Consider the following 25,431-nt stretch of genomic DNA (forward strand, 5'->3'; position numbering starts at 1 on the left):
TGCACTCCCTAAGTAAAAGTAGATTTCTTTTCCGTCATTGTCTTCTATTGTTAACAATATGAATATCTTCATCAAGGTGATTTTTCTTTTTTTTTTAAATTAATTAATTTGTTTGTTTATTGAAAGAGAGAAAGGCAGACAGGCAGGCAGAGAGGCAGAGACACAGGCAGAGGGAGAAGCAGGCTCCACGCAGGGAGCCCAACGTGGGACTCGATCCCAGGTCTCCAGGATCATGCCCTAGCCTGCAGGCAGTGCTAAACCGCTGCACCACCAGGGCTGCCCAAAGTGATTTTTCTAACACAGATATGTCACTTGTTCGTTATATGCCAGCCCCTGGTCCAGGGTGGGATGAAGAAACCCCTCCTAATAACTTTATCACAAATGTGTACTAGTATTATCAAGATGCACTCACACAGAGATAGAAATATCTGAAAAGATAAATAGTACACATCTTAGAAAAATCTATGAATAATCCTTATTAAGGAAGATGTTTTGCTCAATGCACAAATGTAAACATGATCTTTCACTCAGCATACATACAACAAAGAATAATATTATTGAAGCTTTTTCTATAGCAATAATGAACATGTGCATGTGGGTGTACAATGCTCAGATTCAATAGAATATCATTTCAGTGAAGAAAACTGTAATTTTTTAACGATCACATTATGACACCAAGACATGGTAAAGTTCACTTTGAAGTTCAAAGTGTTTATCATGAGCCAGGTAGAATTCTGGGCATGATTTCCTTCCTCAATCATTTCTGAAAGTCTAAAAGCCAGAGCCAGGATATTGTATTGCTTTAGCAAGACTCTGCCTTTGTCATCCGCCCCAAGAGCTATGGAAACAGTCCACATTGTCATCGTACTAGTAAATTTGTGAGGAAGTGTCTCAAAAATATGCAGATTTGAAATTTTTCCAAGGTGATTCTGATGTCAGCTATGCTTGGGATCAACTGAACTAGGGGGAAAGAGAAGAGTATGAGTAGAAAATAAAAAATGCCCTAAGACCAAACCATAAGGAATTTCGGCATTCATTTCTGGTAGAAGATTTTGGCTTGGTGAAGGATATAATTTAGGATAAACTGGTAAAGTATGAGAAATAACTGTGGTCTATATTGTGAGGAATTGAATTCAGAGAGCATTTGTAGAGGCAGAGGTTGGTCAAATGTTTGGAATGTTCTGAAGAAGCCAAGGAAAATGAAAAATGAAAAATGCCATTTCAATTTAACAACTTAAGCAAGGTCATTTTCAGTGAAATGGAGAAAAAAGAAAAAATAGAATAATTTCAAAATGAAGTGGAGTATAAGGAAGAGAAAATGTTAAGTTTCCATTTGATAATCATTAAGAAATTAAAATTGCATGCAAAGATATATCTTGGAAAATCTAATCTAGACTAAAATAGTTCTATTTTTTTCAAATATTCTCCCTACTTGAGTTTGGTTATATCATTTGTCTATTCACACCTATCAATAACATATCATATGCCTAAAACTATTCACACGTATCAATAACAAAATCTCTTAAGATAAGAAATTTGTATATCATAAGCCTAACAGTTGTGGATTTCTCTGAGAGATAATAATGAATGTCTGTAATAAATAGTCTGTTATAATTTACTTTAAAAACTGGAATTCTGGGGGCAGCTGGGTGGCTCAATTGGTTAAGGTCTGCCTTTGGCTCGGGTCATGATCTCAGGGGATCCCATCATGGGCTCTCTGCTCATCAGGGAGTCTGCTTCTCCCTCCCACTCTCCCTCTATGCTCTCTCTCTCTCTCTCTGAAATAAATAAATAAATAAATAAATAAATAAATAAACAAATAAATAATTGAAATTGTGTTTTATATAGCTAAAATTTTTCAAGAAACCCCCATCAATTTTCTTTTCCTAACAACCATTTTATTAAAGCAAAGAGAAAAACACATTATAGTATGCCAAAAGCAAACCAATGAATATAAAACAGAGTGATGAAGAGTATGAATATTATAAAAATAGACAACAAAGACTTGAAAAAGACAGCCAAAGCATGTTTAATTTGTAACAAATATTGTATCAACCTTTTCTTAGAAATGTAACTCTGAAGCACCTTTGATATCAAGAAAGTTGATAATGAGGATATTCTAAGTAAAAGTTTAGTCTGCCAAATATAGGTTTGAATGGAAACAAAGCATACAGATATATCTTTTTAAATATAACCATTTGATATACATATTCATCAGAACTAATTCATCCAACTCCAATCACATCTTATTTTAAGTTCAGAAGCACTGGCAATTTTTGCCTTTATTATGAGAAAATAACAATCACATTAGAAAGCCTTGTCATTCTCCCAGTAATGAGCTTAATATGACATTTGGGAAAGTGCTTTGCTGTGACTAGAATAGCAATGTTGATTTTACATTTTAAAAGATTCTTCAAAACACATACAGTGAAAACAGTTTCATACAGGGTTTTATTTTCCCACCCATTTCAATTTGAATGTGAGTTAAATTCTAAATTACAGTAATTGTGAACTGTTTTCATGTTACTATAAAGTTTCAAATTGTGGGCTAAGTCTTATTCTGGAAGCAGAATCTCATCAATAGAAAATTATTTTCAAAACTGCTATTATTGATTTTTCGTCTGAGGTATTTCCTTTATATGCAGGGCAAATTCCGATGATTACACATTAAATCAGAAGTATTGAAATGAACACAATTGCTGTACTTCAATCACAGTGAAGTAAAGAAGAATTTTTGTTAGTCCAACCCTTTTAAGCTATTATATTTAGTTTTAGAATTAAAACTTGGATAGATCCATGCTTAAGGACATTTTGAAGAAAGTAAAAGAAATGACTACACTAATATAGTTTATTTCTAATCAGTATTATTCACTTATATTTTCTACCCTACAGTTCTTGAAACTATCATTTCATAAAACACAAATGACACTAAATTTTGTTAAAGCAAAAATTACCCTAGACACAGTAAATGGGTAAAGAAAGTTTTATTGGACGCTCTTGCAACAGTGAAGAGAGAATATAACACAGTCTTAACTCCTTTTTCAAAAGGTGGGTGGTAGGGATCCCTGGGTGGTGCAGCGGTTTGGCGCCTGCCTTTGGCCCAGGGCGTGATCCTGGAGACCCGGGATCGAATCCCATGTCGGGCTCCCAGTGCATGGAGCCTGCTTCTCCCTCTGCCTATGTCTCTGCCTCTCTCTCTCTCTCTGTGACTATCATAAATTAATAAAAATTAAAAAAAAAGTGGCCATCTGTGTTGGCTTATTGGACTTACCCATAGGAAACATAAACTTTCTTCTCTTTTCATGAGAGGAGGTAGTTTTACAACTCTGGACAAGATGCTTACTGAGGTCGGGCTCCTATTCTCCACAGAAACTAGGAGAGAGAAAAGCTAACTAGCATCCTTGATGGTGACATTTCAAAGGGATGGTTTCCAGGTCCTGGAGAAAGGTAGTCCTGGGCTGTAAAACTGCTAAGAAATTTTTTGGGGAAAAAAAAAAAAAAAAGATTTACATCTCAAGAGGCAGAGAGGAAATTCGCAGTTACAAGTTTTCTAAAGCAACTGCTCCAAGAAAAGAAAGGAGGGACTTCTTTGGTTGGGCTGGTTGGATTCTTTGAAGGTGATCATAAGTCTAAAGGCAGGAAGAAATTTGCCTAAAGTTAAGCTTAGGAAACTATTAAGACTATGTTGATCAGTAATTTTTAAATTTGTTTTTAAGGCTATTTTTTTAAACCTTTATTTATTTTGAGAGAGAGAGAGCACAAGCAAGGGGGAGAGGGAGGAGAAGGGGCAGAGGGAGAGGGAAAAGCAGGCTTCCCACTGAGAAGGGACCCAATGTGGGGCTCGATCCCAGGACCCCAAGATCAATACCTGAGCCAAAGGCAGACACTTAAGCAACTGAATCACCCAGGCACCCCAAGGCTACTTTTTAAAGAGCAGTTTCAAGTTCACAGCAAAATTGAGAGGCACAATTCTCCCATGACCTCCTGCTCACACACATGCATAGCCACCCTCATGTATTATCAACATTTCTCCCCACCAGGATGGTACATTTGTTAAAATTGATAAGCCTATATTGACATATCAAAACCATCCAGTCAGTGTGGTAGGCTGCTTTTGTCAGTTAAAACATTATTTTTTTCTGTTACTGTTTGGTTGCATTTATATTTCATTTTTTAACCAAAATACTTTATTGTAAAAAAAAATGCAATAAATTGTCATGCAAATTTCTCAAATAAAAAATATTGTTTATATCTATTACCATTAATATTTACTACAATTTCTTTAAAAAACAGCATAATAAAAATGCAAAGGTCATATTCTCAGTACATATAAAAAATGTTCCTCTGCTTAATTGAAGTCATTTAGTTTTGTGAAAAGCCCACTTTATTGTCTTATATTATTAACTCCATTACAAACTGGCACTTTTCCGAACAACTGTTCTTGGAGACACTGACTAGATGTCTGGCACTAGGAAACTTTCACCATTACTCTCATGATATACTATCACAGTGAAGATTAAAACATGAGTCAGTGCTGGAGAAATGAAAAAGGATGTGGAAATTAATAAAGAAACTTCTAGATGTAAAGCTGTTCTTGTTTGAAACCTGTTCAAAATATATAGGTGTGTTTACATATTTAGTACGTTATTTGATCGTATATCAACATTTGTGCTAACTCAAAATAATCAGAGATCTAAAAAAATATGAATTGCATTATTTTCAAATTGATCCACTGATCAAAGCTATGTAACTCTCAAGGCAGTAAAACCCAAGCACAAGCTGCATTTTTTTTTGTTCATAATAGAGTGAAACTACATTCATAGAGAAATAATTGGAATTAAAGTGTTTTTCTTCTTCAAATATATGAGTCAGATGTTAATTTGGTTGCATTTACCTTAATAATTACACATAATTCATTCAAAAACTTAAAATAACGAATATTTAACACTAGTAAGCCCTGTGATTAAACTATAGTTCACAGAAACAAAGATAGACAATATTAAAAAATATATAAAAGACTGAGTTATATGCATTCTCTTTCATTGCTCTTGGCTGCTAATTATGTAAGAATTTATCTTATCAGTGACATTTTGTGTTCTATGGATGGAATTTGAGATTTTCTTTTAACTTTTGAAAATGAGTACTTGAGTGATGCCAATAAAGAAAGGTTGCACACATTTATACACTTTACAGGCAACCTTGAAGAAAGGGTAAAATTTCATTCCTCAATATTTGAACATACTGTGATTTATATGTTGAATAGAATAAGATAGTATAAATACATCAAATAGTTGGGCCACCTGGGTGGCTCAGCGGTTGAGCGCCTGCCTTCCGCCCAGGGCTTGATCCTGGAGTCCTGGGATGGAGTCCCATATGGGGCTCCCTGCGTGGAGCCTGCAGAATTCTCCCTCTGCCTGTGTCCCAGCCTCCCTCTCTGCTTCTGTGTCTCTCATGAATCATCAATCAATCAATCAATCAAGTAGTAATGGAAATGGAGAGTTTAATAAGTTACATGCTACATTGAAGATATATGCAAGTTAAAAATATATACACAAGAACATGATATTTGAGGAAAAAATTTTTTCTCAATTATGAACTTATTCAGTAATCTCTAGGTCAGCCATGTGCATCAGTGATGCAGTGGTTTTCTAAATTAACATATATTTCAAGAATGTGAAAAGCAATATTAAATGTGATTTAAGAGGACATATCATTATGGGAATCATAAACACCAAATTTAGAATTGTTTCCCCTGAGAAGAGATTTAGAAAATATGTTGATAGAATATTGGGGACTTAGTTTTTCCATAATGTTTGGTTCTCAGTGAAAAAGATCTGAAATAATTGATACGATTTCATGTAATTGAAGGATTGATGCATGAATGTTCTTTATATTTTTATAATGTCATGTTTTGGTTGATAGGCAATCATAAATATTTTTTAAATGACATGCACCAAGATTCTTTAGAAGTCTGTTTACTATTGTTTGATCTTCAAATTTGTATGGCAAACCATAGAGCAGTTATTCATTTTCCTTCATAATACTCATATGACTTTTCTCACCTTGGAAGAGTAGAAACAGAGATAAGAATAATACATTGTGCTCAGGAAGTAAGTTTCAAATACAAATATATCAAGAATTAAACAATAATCTTAACTGTTTTAACTAAATAAATGTATTTCCCTAAATAAGGTAAAGCATGTCTTGTAATATTTAATTCAATCTCTAAAATTGAATCTTTTTTTTAATTTTTATTTTTTATTTATTTATGATAGTCACAGAGAGAGAAAGAGAGAGAGAGGCAGAGACACAGGCAGAGGGAGAAGCAGGCTCCATGCACCGGGAGCCCGAAGTGGGATTCGATCCCGGGTCTCCAGGATCGCGCCCTGGGCCAAAGGCAGGCGCCAAACCGCTGCACCACCCAGGGATCCCTCTAAAATTGAATCTTAAAGCAATAAAAATGAATGAAAGATGAACCTTTTACTCCCCAAATTCCAAGATTAGAATTTTTAAAATATGGATGTTGTCAAAAATTTTAAATATGAGTGAAGTTTTCACAATTTGTGTCCCAAGGCAATCATAATATTTGCTTTATGAAAGAATAATACATCCTACTGTTATGTGTGTATGTGTATGTGTGTGTTTATTTTCTGCAACTATAATATTTAAGAGAAAGCAAAGTTTTTGTCTACAAGATTTCATAATTCCTTTGGACTATGTTCAACTCAATTTACATGGAATACCCAAGGAGATTCCTACATGAAAAGTTAGGAGAATCAAAACTTAGGTTTCATTAACTGTAGCATTAATTTTTCCCCTAAAATACAAGAAGCTTTCTCAAATACTCTTCGAATCAAAGAAATGTTTTGCATGGCAAGACTAAAGACTCAGTTTATTACCGTCATTAAATGTTCAAGATGTGCTAAAATGAAAGAAAAAAAAATCTTCTCAACCTACTGAAGTTCATAGTCTTCCCAAACTAAAGATTCTTCAATGATATTTTTCAGATATCTTTTGATAGGAGATTTACACATTCTGATTCCAGATACACTTCCATTTGCTCTCAAATATGAACCCTCTTCTTAAAAAGGGAAGGTTGTATATGTGAAAATCAATATTTTCCTTTCTCAATGAATTTTATTACAACTTGATTTAAGGTAGCACTGCTGACTGGTTTTATAGATATCATTAAGAAAGTCTAGTGAATTTAGATGAAAAAAAAAAACATTACTAATTAGGTTCAAAGGGTATCTCTCTTACCATCCCCCAATACTTCAGTTTGCAAATGGTCTCCCTAACCCTGCTTTCTATTCATTTCTTACTTCATTTTTTTCTAGTCCCACCCTTCCCTTTATCTAAAATTTTCTCATTCCTAATCTCATAAAGATGTGCTTGAGCATGTCATAGACTTCCACCTAATCTCTACAATCCATAAAACCAGAGATAATTTCACTCTTCCCTTTCTAATATATATCATCTGATTCCTTTCTCCTCCTTAATTATATTAGCTAATATCTCTAAATCACTGATGGTGAGTACAATAAACAGCTTTGACTTAGTAATACTATCTCTAGTATTATCTCTAGTTTCCCTTTTAAATAGAATGATGGTTTTTGTACTTAAGTATGTGTATTTTAAAGTTTTTACTCAAACTTTAATTTCTAATTTATTGATTTAATTTGATTTTTAAAATTTTTTTATAATGATTTATGTACTCTTAACTCCCATCACCTATTTCATTCCCTACCTACTTCCCTCTGATAACCATCAGCTTGTTCTCTAGAGTTGAGTCTATTTCTTGGTTTCTCTTTCACCTTTTTTTTTTCTTTGCCCATTTGTTTTGTTTCTTGAATGCTGCATTTGAGTGAAAGCATATGGTATTTGTCTTTCTTTGACTTGTTTCACTCAGCCAATTAACAGTCTCTAGCTCCATCTACATTGCTGCAAATGTCAAAATTTCATTTTTTTGCCTGAATAATATTCCATTATATATACCACCTCTTCTTTACCCATTCATCTGTCAATGGACTTGGGCTGCTTCTATATCTTAGCTACTATACATAATGCTGTTGTAAACATAAGAGTGCATGTATCTCTATGAATTAGTATTTTTATATTTGGAGAGTAAATACATAGTACTGCAAATACTGGATTGTAGGGTAATTCTATTTTTAATTTTTTGAGGAAGCTCCATACTCTTTTCCACAGTGACTATACCAGTTTGCATTCGCATCCACAAAGTAAGAGGTTTCCTTTTTCTCCTTAGTTGATTGATTTTAGACAAAGATAGTTTTAACTTTGAATTCCTTTCAACATTAATGTGGTTAATCATGAGATTTTTCTCTCTTGACCTTATCATTATGGCAGTTATATTCATGGATTTCCTAATACTGAATCATCTTTGTATTTCTGGAATAAATAACACATGGTAAATATGCATAATATTTATGTTTTGTATTCTGTTTGCTAATATGTATCTTGGATATATGGCTATTTAAGTGAGTTTAGGTTATAATTTTCTATTCAAGGATTGTGTGTGTATGTGTGTGTTTATTTTCTGCAACTATAATGTTTAAGAGAAAGCAAAATTTTTGTCTGCAAGATTTCATAATTCCTTTGGACCATGTTCAACTCAATTTACATGGAATACCCAAGGAGATTCCTACATGAAAAGTTAGGAGAATCAAAACTTAGGTTTCATTAAGGTTATTAATTAATTCATTAATGGTTATTAATTAATAACCATTAAATTTCAATATTACACATGCTGCATAAAAATAATTTGGAACATTTTAAGTGTTATTAAGTCTCTGATCTTTGAAATTGTGTTACACCTATGGCCTTTCCATGGAATAGGAATTTGGGGTAATTATTATGATAAAGATATGACCTACCACTGACACCCCCCAAAAAGATATGACCCATAATGAGGTGAATAGCAAATCAATCAAATCTGGCCTAGAAATGACCTAAATGATAGGATTAGTAAACAAGACTATTACAATGATTATGAAAATGCATTTCAATTATTATTAAAGTATCTATTTCATATCAAGAAACAGGAACTATTGAGCATGTTAAAAGGAATAAGGAGCAACAAAGAAGTCCCACATCAAAATTCTATAGAAAAAAATACAGTATCTACCATACTAGAATGTGGTGGATGAATGAAATAGGTGAAGGGAATTAAGAATACCCTTATCTTAATGAAGACTGAGTAATGTATAGAATTCTGAATCACTATATTGTACACATGAAACTAATATAACGCTGCATGTTAACTATAATGGAATTAAAATAAAAACTTAAGTAAAGATAAATTAAAAAATAAATATCCCCTCAAAAAATAACACAGCCTGCAATATTTAAGATGAAAAATACAAAAAAGATAACAATTAATTGTAAAACATAACTTAATTTGAATTCTTGTCAGGATAAAGATGACTTTAGGAGACATTCTGAAATTTTATTGTGGACTGGCTACTAGATAATTTCATCAAGCTATTGTTAATTCTTTTTTTCAAAATGATTATTTTAATTTATATAGGAAATAAACCTTATCTTTAGGGGATACATACTAAAGTAAAAGGTACATTATATGAGATTAACTACAGAGTCTATGTTATAGGAGAAAATTATTTTAAAATGTAAAAATAGAAACTAAAATGGAACCTGAAAATAAATAAATAAAATGATTAATTAATTAATTAATTAATACAGCGTCAATGAATTGAGTCACAACTTCAAACACTCTCATATGGATCAATTTGGAGTTCCTTTAAGAAAAGAAAGAAATGGGGTTAAAGAAGATACTTGAAACAAATATGGCAAAATAATTTGCAAATCTGATGAAATAAACTTACAAATAAGTAAAAAACACAAAAAGAATAGGAAACATGAAGAAAACTACATTAAGCCACAGTGGGATCAAATAGCTTAAAACCAATGGCACAAACTCTTAAAAGGAAACACATACAGACACACACTTAAACACATACACAACATCCTCTGTTGGTGCAGGGAGCCTGTCTTGATGCATGCAGCACCGCTCATGGACTCTTGGGCAGCTCTGAGTGTTGCAGTCATATAGGCCAGACCCATGTAAGAGAGTGTTCCCACCATTGCCACAGCCACAGAGCCGAGACTGCAAACAGAGGAAGCATCTTCGAAGGAGCATTCCACCCCTTCCAAACCAGTGGTGGGGATCATTTACCCTTCTCCAAAGGTCAGGAATATCATGGACAGCAACTGACAAACTTATGAACAGAATCAGACCTAAATTTGAAGCTAGGATACAACAGAATGAGATCAACAACTCTCACTTCAACTTCCTGAACCCCAATGACCCTTATTACCATGCCTACCATTATCACTAGGTCAGTGAATTCAAGGAGGAAAAGGTTCTGAAGCCCACAGCCACCATCCCCAAGGTCATGCAGTGGCAGCAGCAGCAACAGCAGCAGCAGCAGCAGCCACCCAGTAGGAACTGCCTCAGAAGGCCTAAGCCTAGGTGATCCAGGAGACCATCATGACCAAGGAGTCTTCTCTTGAGTTTGACTTCACCAAAGCATGCCCCTCATTCACAGCATCAACTTCCATCTCAGTCTTTGACCCACATGTGATGAAGCTGATGACTGAAGTCGGTTGCCAGGAATGGACACTGCTTTCTGACACAGCTGATCTACAAAAAGCAGCACAGCTACCAGTTTGACTTCCTCTGCTTGCAGCACAACTTTTCAACTATTTCACCAAGCTGGTGGAATACTATACCAAGTCTTAATTCCCTCTCAAAGGCTTGTTTGCAAAGCTCAAAAAAAAAAAAAAAAGAAAAAAAAAAAAAAGGAGAGAGGTTTGGACCAGGTTTCTTACTCACTCAAGTGGGTCAAGTTCCAAGAGAAGAAAAGAAGGAAGAGGAAGAGAAGGACCAGGTGTCCATTTGCAGGTCATCATATCAATCACCCTGATTTTGTGGTAGTTGAAACCGTAGACTTGAACTTTTCTCCCTCACCACCCTGGAGGAGCTGGGGGCCCAAATCCTCATTCAGGAGTGCTAGAAGAAGTTTGAGGAGAGTAAGGAGGTTGAAATGGAGTCAACCTGATGAGGCAGTTGAGAAACAGTACAAGGCCAAGTAGTCTCCTTCCCAAGCTAGATCAGGACCCCTGAGTGCAAGATATGGAAGATATGGATCAAGATTCAAATGATGAAGAAGGGCAAAAAGTGCCCAATTCTCAGAGACACCCATGCTTCTACCTCTGCCCTTGACTCCAAGCCAACTCATTGCATAGAAGGATTTACCCCAATAATTTCTTTTTTTTTTTTTTAAGATTTTATTTATTTGTTCATGAGAGACAGAAAGAGAGAACAGAGACACAGGCAAAATAGACGCAGGCTTCCTGTGGTGAGCCCGATGCGGGACTCCATCCCATAACCCTAGCATCACACCGTGAGCCAAAGGCAGGCACTCAATCACTGAATTACCCAAGCATCCCACCCCAAAACCTTCAAGCTGTATAGAATTGCTCCAGATGAATATCTTGGGAGAAAGATTCTGACCAGAAAAAGTATAGGAATAAGTGGGCATCAGGCTCAGAAAACAGCAGCATGAGTTCCAAGTATACACTAACACATCTTATACAGAGTTACAAAGATAAATCTCTTCATTTTCATTGAAACTTCTCATTGAATACAGTGTAAGGAAACAGAGGAGAAACATCTTAAAGTACTGAAAGGAAAAAAAAAAAACAAGCAAACCTGCCAACTTACAAGATCTGTCTCCTGTAAAAATATCTTTCAAAATGAAGGAAAAATAAGGACTTTTTTTTTCAGACATAGAAAGTTGAAATAAATAATAACCAACTGATCTGTACCAGAAAAAAATATTAACTGAAAACCCTCAAGCAGAAGGAAAATCATACTAACAAGAATGAAAACCACTGAAAAGAGTAATTGTGGGGAAATATAAAATACCTTTTTAATTATAAATCTCTATACAATATAATGGACTGATTAAACCAAATAAAAAACAAACACCTTGTGGGATTTAAAATATATATAGAAAAAAAATGTCATAACATGAACAACAAAGCCGGGAAAAGACAAATGGTAGTATATTGTGGGAGATTCTCATAATTTTATGGAACATAGTATATTGCTTGAAGATACAATATGATAGAGTATAGTGCTCTATTTATATAACCACTAAAATAACATAGAGTAATAGGCCAGAGGCCAAAAAAGGAGATAAAATCACAAAAAGTTATTCTAAAGAAGGTAGAAAAAGAGAAAAGGTAACAAATAATGAGACAAATAGAAAATAGATTTCCAATCATAGATTTAAATATAAATTACCTAAACACTGCAATTAAAAGACAAAGACAGTTATGATAATTTTACAAGTACCTTAATTGACTCTAATTTCAATTAAAAAAAAAAAAATTACGTTTCCAAAAGAGCACTGCTGGTAGGCCAGAATGTGGCTTTGGGAATCTCTGCTACATATTGCGTATTTTCCATGGATAGTAGCCACGTTTTGCCAAGATAGTCTCAGTGGTCAGAATGTACTAAAGGCAGGGCAAAAACTAAGGGGAACTCTTTGGGGTACCAACTCAAATGAACAGAACACCAAAGCACTTGGAATGGTGATAGCCATATAAAGTGAAATAATTGTCGAAGAAAATGTGTTTCTTCTTAAGACATCAAATTGACAGAGGTGACAGAAAAATGCATTTGTACTTGTTGGGTACTTTTCTCATTACTATTTAAATATTGGTAAAAAATAAGCTCAATACCTCCTGTTGTGAATACCTTTTTTGTTTTGTTTTTTCTTTTTTCTTTTTTTTTTTTTTCAACTTACATGCCTCTTTGAGGTTGGCTTTATTTAATGAGATAATTAAATAGTAAACATACATGAATGCTGTCGTGATTTTAAACTGGATTTTTCATTCCAACTTCTCTGATGGGTTTTATACTTCAGTAATTTGCAAGCTTCCAAAAAATTCTAGGAACCTTTATTTAGAAAGATGCATATGGAATTGAGATAAATAATAGGCTTTTAAGGCACACATATGATTTCTTTCAGTTGATTCTGAGTTGTGACTTCAACTTGATGGGAGTAATGCATCAATTTTTGCCAAGAAATCCTTAAAGAAGTAAATCTTTTTTGGCAGCAAAAATTTAAAAGCCATCAGTAAAATCTAGTGCCTTGGCAAGATGCTATTAAATGGTGAGCTAATTGACAAGGATTTGTTTAGCAGCTTTAGCTGAGCCAGTGTGGTTTTGGCTCATCAGGAAAGAATAAGGCATGAAAGAAATAATAGTCTTTGGACCAAACTAAAACTATTGAAATGTTGCTGCCCAAATTCTTGAAATTCCTACTGTCTTCTTATCTGTGGACCTTTATTCTCACTATTTTCTATGCCTGCAGCTTCTCCTGTATCTTCAAGTGGCTTCCTCTCTTAGCCAATTCATGTCTCTGTTCAAATTATCTTCTCAGAAAAACTTTGCGAACTCTAATTAAAATTCTACTTTATTTTTCATCAGGGTTATTATTGCTCCTGGAATTTTGTTTGGTATTTTACCCTTGTGCATTGCCTGCATTGTCTAGGAGGTTAAAAGCTTCATGAAGGCCAGGAAATTATCTTTGTATGTCACATTTACACACTCTACTGTAAAGCTTCACATTATATAATTAAGCAGCAGCGATACTTTCTCCAACTGAGAGGTTGAAGAAATTTTTAGAACTTAAAAGCCATTATTTTTTGTTAATTTTGGTCTTTTCCCAAGGAGCTCAAAGTCAGAAGTAAGAACAATGTAGTTTAACCTGGCTTTGCCTGAGTAGCTACTAGTCAAAAATTGAAGATTCCATGTGTGTGTACCAAAAAAAATATATCTTAACAGTTATTAATGAGATGGAAATAATAAGAAGGAAAAACAGCTAAATTCTGATTCCTTTGTCTCATGGGATGACTGTTTCTTATTTTGATATAAAATCTTAAAGCTTTACAATGTATTTTAACCCACACCCCTTGATTGAAATTGGCCTTGTTAACTATGTGAGGGAGACTATTAAACTATTTTTTTTTAATTTTTATTTATTTATGATAGTCACACAGAGAGAGAGAGGCAGAGACATAGGCAGAGGGAGAAGCAGGCTCCATGCACCGGGAGCCCGACGTGGGATTTGATCCCGGGTCTCCAGGATCGCGCCCTGGGCCAAAGGCAGGCGCCAAACCACTGCGCCACCCAGGGATCCCGACTATTAAACTATTGACATTGGAGGCCACCAATGAAATATATACCTCCTGGTCCTCATCTTTGCTGCAGTCTCCTCCCAGAAAATCTGAGTGTGGCTTCAGTTAGTAGACTAACAGAGGGGCACCTGGCTGGCTCAGTCAGTGGAGCATGGGACTCTTGATATTGGGGTTGTAAATTAGAGCTCCACGTTGGGTGTAGAGATGACATAAAAATATAAAATCTTAAAAACAAAATCAGTAAAATTTAGCAGAAAAAACTCAATGATCCTTGCAGTTCTCAGCCTTTAGAACCCTGACAGCTTCTGCTTTTGGAACCCTGAGCATGCATGAAAGAATTTTGTCTGTCCAGCTGGAGAGAACATGTACAGAGACATGGTGGCAAAGCCACGTGAAAGGGAAGGATGCCAAACTTATGAAGATAGAGAGTAGGCTAGTTGTATCAGTTTATCAGAGCTGCAGGAACAAATTACTGCAAACTGTGTGGCCCAAAACAACAAATTTACTTCTTACCGTTCTGGAGCTTAAAAGTCTGAAATCAAGTATCAGTGCATCTGGTTTCTCCTGGAGTCTTAGGGGGGAGCATCTGTTGTGTCTCTCCTAGATTATGGAGGTTATCAACAGTCCTCGGCATTCCTTTGCCATTATACAGGTCATTTCAATCTTTGCTTCTCTCTTAATGTAGTGTTCTTTCCTGTGTGTGTCTCCTCTGTGTTTTTGTGACTCTCTCTCTTTTCTCTTATAAAAACACCAGTTTTTGGATTTAGGGTTCATCCTAATCTGGCATGACTTTTCATTAACTAATTGCATCTGTGATGACCTGTTTTCAAATAAGTTCATATTCTGAGATTGTAGGTAGATGTGAATTTGGAATGGGTTACGCTTCAACCCTTTACACCAGTCATCTCAGTGAACCAGCTGATTCTAATCTCTACCCTCCATCCAAATGCAGCCACACCATAATGGTGGCCCAGCTGATCTCAGCTCACCTTAAAAAGTCATGTCAGAGGGGGAGAGGGGGCAAAGGGGTGAAAGGAATCAATAGGTAAAAACTTACAGTTACAAAATAAATAAGTCATGGGAATGTAATGTACCCTATGAAGAATACAACCAGTAAAATCATATTAACTTTGTATGGTGACAGATGTTAACTGGACTCATTGTCGTGATCAGTTCGCAATGTATACAAATGTTGAATGGCTATGTTGTACACACGAATTCAATTATATATCTTATATATATCAATTATATTTCAATAAAATCAGAAAAAAGAATTATGTAAGAAAATAAAAACAATTGTGTTTACATGACAATGTTTTAGTTACCTGTTCTATAGCAATATATAATAGACTGATTAAAATCCCCATCAATCCCTTACAGACTCATGTTGAAAGTATGTAAATATATGAATACATAAATAAACAATTGAGAGTAAGAATGGATAAAGGTCTTGGTGTCTTTTTCATACCTTGACCTGGCAGCAAAGATATTCTAAACTAAAGCACTGCAGAGAAGCCTTAAAACAAGGGGTAAGCTACACAACCAGAGTCACTATTCCTCATGGTCAATCAATAAATATAGCCAACTTGTAAAAGCATCTGTTTATACTTGTAACTTTCCCATCAAAGATTACAGTTAATTGAAATGTCCTTTGGGAAAAAAATTGTAATAATCAATTAGTCACTTGAACTTTTACTTATTGATCAACTATGCCAGCATTAGCTAGTGCTTATTTAATGCAGATTTATAAAATGTTTATGTCCATGTATCTTACTTACTTTCAGGCACAACAGATCAACGGTTTCAATATTCCCATCTAGATATGGATATAAACTAGAGAAAACTCATCCCTCACCCCTCAGCAAGCAGTTGTGTACATGATAACTTTACATAAGTAATCCTTTGGTCTGTTTGGTTTGGTTTTGATATGAAAGATGCAGTTTTGGGGAATAGGTGTTCCCTGAGTTTGTTTCTTCATTCTTCATTCATAAATACATCCATTCATGTATTTATTTAGTTAGCTTTGTATTTTTACGAATTTGGATCTTCTAAAATTTTATGAGTAAAATCAGAATAACTTATTATTGAACAACTTTAAGGATCAGTTTTTAGTCTATTTGTGTCTTTCTTTAGTCTGATTTCCTGTGTGCCTGCCTTTCTTTCTTCCCTCCTTTTCCTTTCTTTCCTTCTTTCTTTCCCTCCTTCCAACCCCTTTCTCTCTTTCCTTTCAACAGATCTCATTTTTAAGCCAGAGTTGTTCTTTTTCCATATAAAAGTCCATGAACTTATGTTCTGGACTCATGATTAATTTTTCCTGTAGAAGACATCGGGTGCTAGGGGCACCTGGGTGATTCAGTTGGTTAAGTGTCCAACTCTTGGTTTTGACTCAAGTCATGAACTCAGGATCCAGGGATGGAATCCCCTGCCATCCCCTGCCATCTCTCTGCCATGTCATTCTCCACACTCAGCAGGGAGGAATCTGTTTGAGATTCTCTCTCCCCCTCTATCCCCCCCCCATCTCTCATTCTCTTAAATAAATAAATAAATAAATAAATAAATAAATAAATAGAACTTTTAAAACTGGCACTAAATTTTTATTAGTCTAACTAAAAATTTTGTGGAGATATGAAGTGTGATAATTTAGATTTCTAAGAAAATATATATGCCTAATTCAATTTGTTGGCTGGATTTCAAGTACAATTAACAAAGGGAATCTCAGTCCTTATTTTTCACTTCTAACAACACATTTTCCCAAGAACGCTGACAAAGAAAACTTCATGTGCACTCTTTCTGAACTACATTATTAAATTTTATTCATCTAAAAGAACATAGACCCATGAGTAGTATTCTTTTTTTTCTGGATGTTAGATTTGCATATGAAAAGTTGTAGAAAGTGACCACTTTTCTCTCTCCAGGAATGTATATGTGGATGTGTTTTGCCTTCACAGGAACAGAACAATTATGTGAAAACAAAAGGATAATTTTATTCTCTACTCTGGTTCTTTAAATACAGGAAGAAAAAAAAAAGTCTCCTTCATTTGCTATTTGGCATCATTCTTTCTGCTCTTCAGTCTGAAAAATCAATGGATTTTATTTAAATAAGTTCTAACAGATATGTAGATATAGATCTGAAATTTCACTAATGTGTTTTAACTTTCTTTACCCAGGCAGAAGTGGCATTTCTTTTATTATTCTTTGGAATCACATAAAATCACCAAACACAACTATTAAATGTAATAGCTGCACACATTAGAAATTCAAGGTTGAAGTAACTAGAATGAAACAGCAGATTTTAAAGGAACAAGACTGTCACTTAGTGTCAATGTTACAATTCCATTTATCAGCTCCATTAACTTAATGGTCAAAAAAAAAATTCTCCATGCTTTCTTCTCCCTGGTGCATATTCACTCTCATACACATCTAAACTAATGCTAATAGAGAGTAAAGTGATGCTATCAGCATTCTTTTATGTAGCTTTTATTGTTTTCCATAAAATTCTGTCACTGGGATAAAACTAATGATTTTATACATCTGGCCCAGCCATACAAATCCCAGTTTCTACTTTTCTTATTTTCATTCAACCCTTCTTTTCCACTCTTTTAACTTAGAGTACTTTTGTCACATGAAAGTTGAAATACCAAAAAGTCAGAAACCTCATCAAAGAAAAACAGGTGCTTTACTACCTTTTGATTCTCTATCTTCATATGAACCGTTTTAGATGACTATTTACCTCTCCAGTCCTCATTTATATTGCAGACAGCTACACAATAGACTTTCTGGTATTTAATGCTGAAAAGCCCAATTGGTGATGTGTAGTAAAATTTTACTGCTTGTCTCAGTAAAAAAGGGAGCAATTCCTATACCTACTTTGCAGTTGAAAAGTTCAACCTTTATCTGTTTAGCCAGCTTTAATTCAAGAATAGGTCTCTTTCCACAGAGAAGAGAATTGCTGAGGCATCAAGCCCTTTCCAGCAATCCCCTGTGCAAGCTGATTTGCCTGCTGATGCTCATGCATTTTTTCCCTACTCTCACAAAGTTTATATTGTTTTATTTATAAAGAACTCTTACCTGATAAATTTGTCAATAACTCATCATTTTCTGGCTTTACCAATTTTTGTATGCATTAGTTTACAAATATTGTGTGCCATTTTATTACTCAGTGATCCACTTTTAAAATTGTATGAAATCTCTTGAGAGTCTTGTATTATATCCAGAACATTTAAATAAAATGTATAAATTAATTGTGACATGTAGTTTATTGCCACAAATCAATACGTCACAGATGCCAGTACTTGCTTATGGAGCTAATGATCTCACTTAATTTCTTTAATGTTCAGCTTTTTTAATATGCACATATTTTTGAAATATTTAACCAAAGCTATACCCTCTTGTTTTGTTTTGTTTTGTTTATTCTCTTATAGGCATCCTTATAAAATGGGCTAAGGATATAAAATTATAAAGAAAGCTATTCATATTCTCATATTCTCATTCTCATTTTAGCTTTTTTTTTTTAATTTACAGAATTTGTGTGTGTGTGTGTGTTTTTTTTTTTTTTTTTTTTTGACTCGAGTGTCTGCAAAGTCTTGTAAAAGAATAGCAGCCAGAAAATTGCTTTTGTGCCTTGGCTCCTCTGTTTACAGGTTGTGTAGCTTTGGTTCAGTCACAAAACTTTTTTTTTTTTAATTGCAATTATTTTAATTGCTCCAAGGGGATAAGAATAACTGCTTGCTTTGTTGTGTGAAAATCACGTGAGATAAAGTATAATTGTGCTTTTCTGAAAACCATATAATATCATAACTAAAATGTGAAATTCCAATACTAAAATTCATACAAAATTCATTCAAATATATTTTTTCTTACACATCTGTGATTTGCATTAGGTTATAACAAAACAAAAATCATATAATACATTTGGGCACTTTTCTCATGACTATGAAATAGAGCTGTTGGGCACAAGTAAGAAATTTCTGCCTTCCTGAGGACTAAAGTCTTTATTTTTTTTACTGAAATATTTACTTATAAATATAGCAGATATTACTGGTCTAGTAGATAAGTTTTACAAAATGTTCTTAAGTGAGGAACTGAGATGATGTATTTTGGGTAGAATGCTTTTCCATTTGAAGTTCCTTTTCCATATGATAAAATTTCTGATTTTTTTTATAAGATGTAAAATGAGCTGTAATGAATAGTGGGTCAGGTCTGTTCATTTTCCACATATGAAGACCCTGTATTTAATTTGAAATGCTTTGTACTTCCCGGGGTTCTGACTTTTATATTTTTACTTATTCTCTGCATTGCAAGCAGGTATGTGAGATTTCCACTTCATTTCTACATTTCATTCAAATGCACTTTACCAAAGTGAGTTAGAAAGTATAAAGTATCTCTGGTTTCCATTTTTAGCTTCTTTTATCAGGTGCTTTTGAAACTTGGAAGTGAAATTTTAATCACTCGATAAAATATTTGAAATTTAGTGCTCACCTGACAATTATTTAAGGCTTATGCTTGCACGTTGACTATCCTTTCTTTTATGCATACCCTTTAAATTTTAAATATAATTTTCCATTTTTTTTTCCAATTTTTGATAAAATTTTCTGCTCTAATACATCTGAGATCAGTAATAATATTTAGGATTTCACTTATCTTCTCTTCCTTCATTGTTTGAAAAAAACAGATTTATATGCAAGTTTATTTTTTAACATAGAATTTACAGTAGTGAATTGAAATGAATGTCACAACAACTATCCGGCAAACAAGTATATTTAACTAGATATTGTGTAAGCAAATGTGGGATAAGGGTTAGTATCATTATTATATAGAAAGAAATGAATTTGAAAGAAAGAAAATGGTTTTGAAAATTTTTTTAATTTTTAAAATTAGAGGCAAATATTAAAATAAGAGAAATAAACTTGGTAATAAATGGGATACATTATATGCACCAGAATTAGCTTTACCTATATAGCTATAAATCTAAAAACAAGTATAAATATTAGTTTTACATATATATCTATAAATCTAAACACATATAAATATATATTTCCTTCTAAAAGTAAACTCATAGTTCTGTATGGTTATGGAGTATGTTTTAATGGGTACTATGATTAAGATAATTTAAAAAATATGTCTCCCTTGATTTTGTATGTGATTACCAATATTGCTGCCATGAACATGTCTAAGATCTGTTCTGAGATTTGAATATAAAATATATTTTTAAAAGCATTGGAAAATCAAATGATATGTTCTGTAACATAGTCTCACATAAACAAGAGTGTTAAAATGTTGTAAAACTTCCTTAAAGTACTATGAAACAGCCAATGTCTGCTGTAGATTTGTGACTATTTTTATTCCCAGGACATTTAGTTAAAATATAGGCAATGAGTTTTGGGTGCCATTCTACATATGTGTGCTGTAATGTAATACAGTTTCAGATAATTAAGAATTAGTGTTCCATATGCTTTGGGGAGGGTTTCTGTGACAAACAGAGATTCATATTAATGTGGTGTGTAATTGGCAGTGGAACAAATCCTCGATTCTCCTTCAGAGTTCTGGAAATTGATGCTAGGTTCTAAATAGGGAGATGTTACTATGTATTTTGATATGAAAGTCTTGGTTCAAATCAACAGGCTCAATATTCTAAAAATCAGTTAGTGTAAAAGTTACTTTCTTAGGGCTTATGCCCTTATTTGTTAAATTGGAATGGTGATGCATAATTACTTAGTAATTGAATGAACTAATGTCTCTCTGAATTGTAAACCTGGCCTGTTAGTGAACCAGAGAAAGGTAGAGAAGTCAGAGATAGATGTTTCACCAACATGCAATCTTTACAAATCTATGTAGTTAGCCTGGAATCTGCCTCACATCATTTTCAAAAAATAAAAGAAATTTTAATTGATTTATGGTATTTATTGTACCCTGTCAGTATCTTAAGAACCATGTCTTAAGTAAGCTCCCCTCTGGTTATAATGTAATTTGTGCTTAATTACATTGTGTAATTTGTGCTTATTGTGTAATTTGTGGGATTTCATCATGCCCTTAACTGGAGGTTTAAAAACAGTGACCGACTGTCTGGTTTTGTTTCTCATTTCCTCAACTATCAGAGTATATACAATATTCCTATGTTACCTAGTTTGTTACTTAGGTTTTTTGGTTTTTGTTTTTTCTTTTTTTTAAGATTATATTTATTTATTCATGAGAGACATAGAGAGAGAGAGAGAGACAGAGAGAGAGACAGAGACAAAGGCAGAGGGAGAAGCAGGCTCCATGCAGGGAGCCCGATGGAGGACTCAATCCTGGGTCTCCAGGATCACGCCCTGGGCTGAAGGTGCCGCTAATTTGCTAAGCCACCTGGGCTGCCCTGTTTTTTTTTGTTTTTTTTTTTTTGTTTGTTTGTTTGTTTTTTCTTTTTTCTTCCTACTCAGTATGGGAAGAGGTCCTTCCTTCTTATGTGGTTCCCGTCTTCAAGTCTATAAAAAAGAGAATTAAAAGGTGCCTCAAGTAATATCTCTTCTGTTTGATTGTAGAGATGTGTGGTAATATAAGGACTTTTCAACTTCAGAAAGTACAAAGGCCATTTTGCTGTCTTCTTGATGATTTTGAAAAAGAGTGATAAAAAGTAAATTGTCTTTTTAAGCACAGATTTCTGACTTAAGTCAGTAAAATCCTATTTGAATTTATGCCTTCTTTATTTCAATGCTCTGCAGGCCTTTATGCCATTCAGCATGTACAAAACATTTAGCAGACTATAAGTAATTTATTGAGTGATTAATTTTATAATATGTCAGTGAAGGATCAGAACATACAAGTAGGTAGTGAGCAAATTGAATGACTGTGGCCATCACTGAAATGCATAGTTAACATTATTCATGGAATAATTTATGTCCTTATATTCAACAAAATGTGTTTTTGTCCATAAAGCTTCTAGGTAATACATGTTTGAATACATATTTATCTTATAGCTTAATGTAAAGTTTTCTAATAAGTCAGATGTGACTTCCCTCCATGTATGAAAAAATGGAATGCAAAATTTACAAAATACAGTACCAAATGTCATTTTTTTTCCACTATTTAAATACTAATGAATCAGAAACATCATTGGCCTTTTATTGTTTTCTTTTTCTTTCCCTCCTATGGCCTTTTATTATTTATTTTATTTTATTTTTATTTATTTATGATAGTCACAGAGAGAGAGAGAGAGAGAGAGGCAGAGACACAGGCAGAGGGAGAAGCAGGCTACATGCACTGGGAGCCGGAAGTGGGACTCGATCCCGGGTCTCCAGGATCGCGCCCTGGGCCAAAGGAAGGCTCTAAACCGCTGTGCCACCCAGGGATCCCGTCCTATGGCCTTTTAAAAGCAATATGCAATGTTACTAACTACATTTAAATTTGCATCAGTGTAACTTAATATCAAAATCAATGAAAAACTGGGCCTCAAGAAGCAAGAAAAGTAAATTAAGTAAAATAGAGGATATACTAAAATAAATAAAATGAGATTAAAGTTATTATTAATTTACAGATGAATGGTAACAGTATCTCAAAAACCAGCAAAAAATATGAACTTTTTAAATTAAATGTTTTGTTTTCAGAAAGTCAAATACATAGAGATTCCCAAAAGAGTAGCTACTTTCAAATTATTTAATTTGCCTAAAGTATTATATTTCTTATTCAGGTATATTGGCATTGTACAGATAAAAGCCTAAATTCTTTGACTCTTATCAGGATTTTGACCCAAAAACATGTTCATATTTTTTTCCATCAATGACTACAAATTTTAGTCATGATGGAAAAAGTAATTTAGACAAATGTGTATGACTGTTGATATAAATATAAAATTATATCTTATTCCTGTATTGGAATAACAAAAATTAATACAAGGTTAGATCAATAAATGAAGAGAAATTACAAAATAGAAACAAACTCTTAACATAATTTGGGAGTTTAAATAAGCTCTTCTTTATTTTTTTTTAAAGATTTTATTTATTCATGAGAGACAGAGAGAGAGAGAGAGGCAGGGACAAAGGCAGAGGGAGAAGCAGGCTCCATGCAGGAGCCTGATTCAGGACTCAATCCCGGGTGTCCAGGATCACATCCTGGGCTGAAGACAGTGCTAAACCACTGAGCCACCTGGGCTGCCCTATAAGCTCTACTTCATAAGAGTGAAGAGATACTTCATTTTATAGATAAAAAGAATTTGATAAAAATATATATGGTCAGCCTATTGGGGATGTCTTACTACCAAAGACTTATATTTGCTTATGACTCTGCAGGCTGTTACCTAGGGTGTGCACTTATTAGGGAGTCAGTCAAAGATCACTGCAGACTTCTTGGCCAAATCCAAATGGATACTGAGACAGCAATAGCATGGAAGAGTTTAGCTAAACTCTGAACCTGTAGTTTGAAATCAGGTGATGTGATGCCTCCAGCTTTGTTCTTTCTCCAAATTCCTTTGACTGTGTGAGGTATTTTGTGGCTTCATAGAAATTTAGGATTGTTCTATTTCTGTGAAAAATGCCATTGGGATTTTGATAGGAATTGCATTGAATTTGTAGAATGATTTGGGCAGTGTGAACGTTTTAACAATATTAATTCTCTGAGTCAAGAACACTGGATATCCTTATATTTATTTGTGAATGCTGCAGTTTCTTTCACCAGTGCCTTATAGTTTTCACTGTGCATATCTTTCACTTCCTCGGTTAAATGTATTCCTAAGAATTTAGTTACTTTTGGTAGTATTGTAAGTGAGATTGTTTTCTTAATATCCTTTTTGATAGGTCATTGTTAGTGTATAGAAATGAAACTAAAATTTTGTATGTTGATTTTTTCCTGCAACTTTATTAGTTCTAATAGGGTTTTATTGGAATCAGTTTTTATTTTTAGTTCTAATAGATAGTTTTTATTTGTTTTGTTGTAGAGTTTTTAAGGTCTTCTATATGTAAAATCTGCAAAAAAATGACTACTTTGTTTTTGTTTTTTGTTTTTTGTTTTTTTTAATTTGGAGCACACAGTGGGGAAAATATAGTCCCTTCAATAAATTATGTTGGGAAAATTAGCTATTCAGAGCCAAAATAATGAAATTGGATCTTTAGCTTATAACACACACAAAAAAATACCTCAAAATGGAATAAAGATTCAGCTGTAAGACTGAAATCTTAAAAGTTCTATAGGAAAACACAGAAAGATTCTTCTTTTCTTCTTCTTCTTCTTCTATTCTTCTTTCTTTCTTTCTTTCTTTCTTTCTTTCTTTCTTTCTTTCTTCTTCTTATATGAGGGAGAGAGAGAGAGTGAGTTGAGCAAGCAGGGGTGGGAGTGAGGGGCAGAGTGAGAGTCCTAAGTAAGCTTGTAACTCAGTTGATATCATCATGATCCTGAAATCATGACCTGAGCCAAAGTCAAGAGTTAGACTCCTAACTGACTGAGCCACTGAGGTTCCTCAGAGTAGCTTTTTGACATTAGTCTTGGCAATAATGCTTTTGGGATAGGATACTAAAAGCACAGGCAATAAAAATAAACAAGTAAGACTACAGCAATTAAGTAGCTTCTGTATAGCAAAGAAAATAACCAACATGGAAAGCCAGCCTCCATACACATGGCAAGAAGATATTTGCAAACCGTGTATCTGTTACAGGGTTAGTATCCAAAATAAACAAGGAACTTTTACAACTCAGTAGCAGAAACACAAATAACCCAATTTTACAAATGGTCAAAGGACCTAAAGAGATGTTTTTAAAACAAAGAAGACATAAAAATGGTCAGTAGTCATATGAAAGGGTGTTCACCACCAGAGAAATGCAAATCAAAACACAGGGAGATATTACCTCACAACTGTTAGGGTTAATATTATCCAAAAGAAAAATGTTAAATGTTGGTGAGGGTATAGAGAAAAAGTAACCCTGGACACAGTTGATGAGAATGTAAACTGCTGCAGTCTCTATGAAAACAGTATTGAGATTCTTCAAAAAATGAAAAATAGAACTATCATATGATCCAGTAATCCTTCTTCCAGGAACATATCCAAAGGAAATGAAATCTGGATCTTGAAGAGAAATCTGCACTCCCACATTCATTGCTATTATTTTCAATAGCCAAGATACAGAAACAACTTAAGTGTCTGTCAACAGTGGGGTAGATAAAGACAGTGTGGTAAATACATAAAATGAAATATTATTTAACCATAAAAATGAATATTTT

At 33.9% G+C, this 25,431-nt stretch overlaps 1 protein-coding gene and 1 pseudogene across 1 annotated transcript in view; both read left to right on the forward strand.

Moving 5' to 3' along the window:
- The window catches only part of LOC140626765 (uncharacterized), a 441,573-nt gene that overhangs the window by 180,006 nt on the left and 236,136 nt on the right, over positions 1-25,431 (forward strand). The gene's annotated exons all lie outside the window — the stretch shown is intronic.
- Positions 669-11,286, forward strand: LOC140626736 (splicing factor 3A subunit 1 pseudogene; annotated as a pseudogene).

The sequence above is a fragment of the Canis lupus genome, chromosome 38 (assembly GCF_048164855.1).
Source record: "Canis lupus baileyi chromosome 38, mCanLup2.hap1, whole genome shotgun sequence".
NCBI classification, from domain to species: Eukaryota; Metazoa; Chordata; class Mammalia; order Carnivora; family Canidae; genus Canis; species Canis lupus.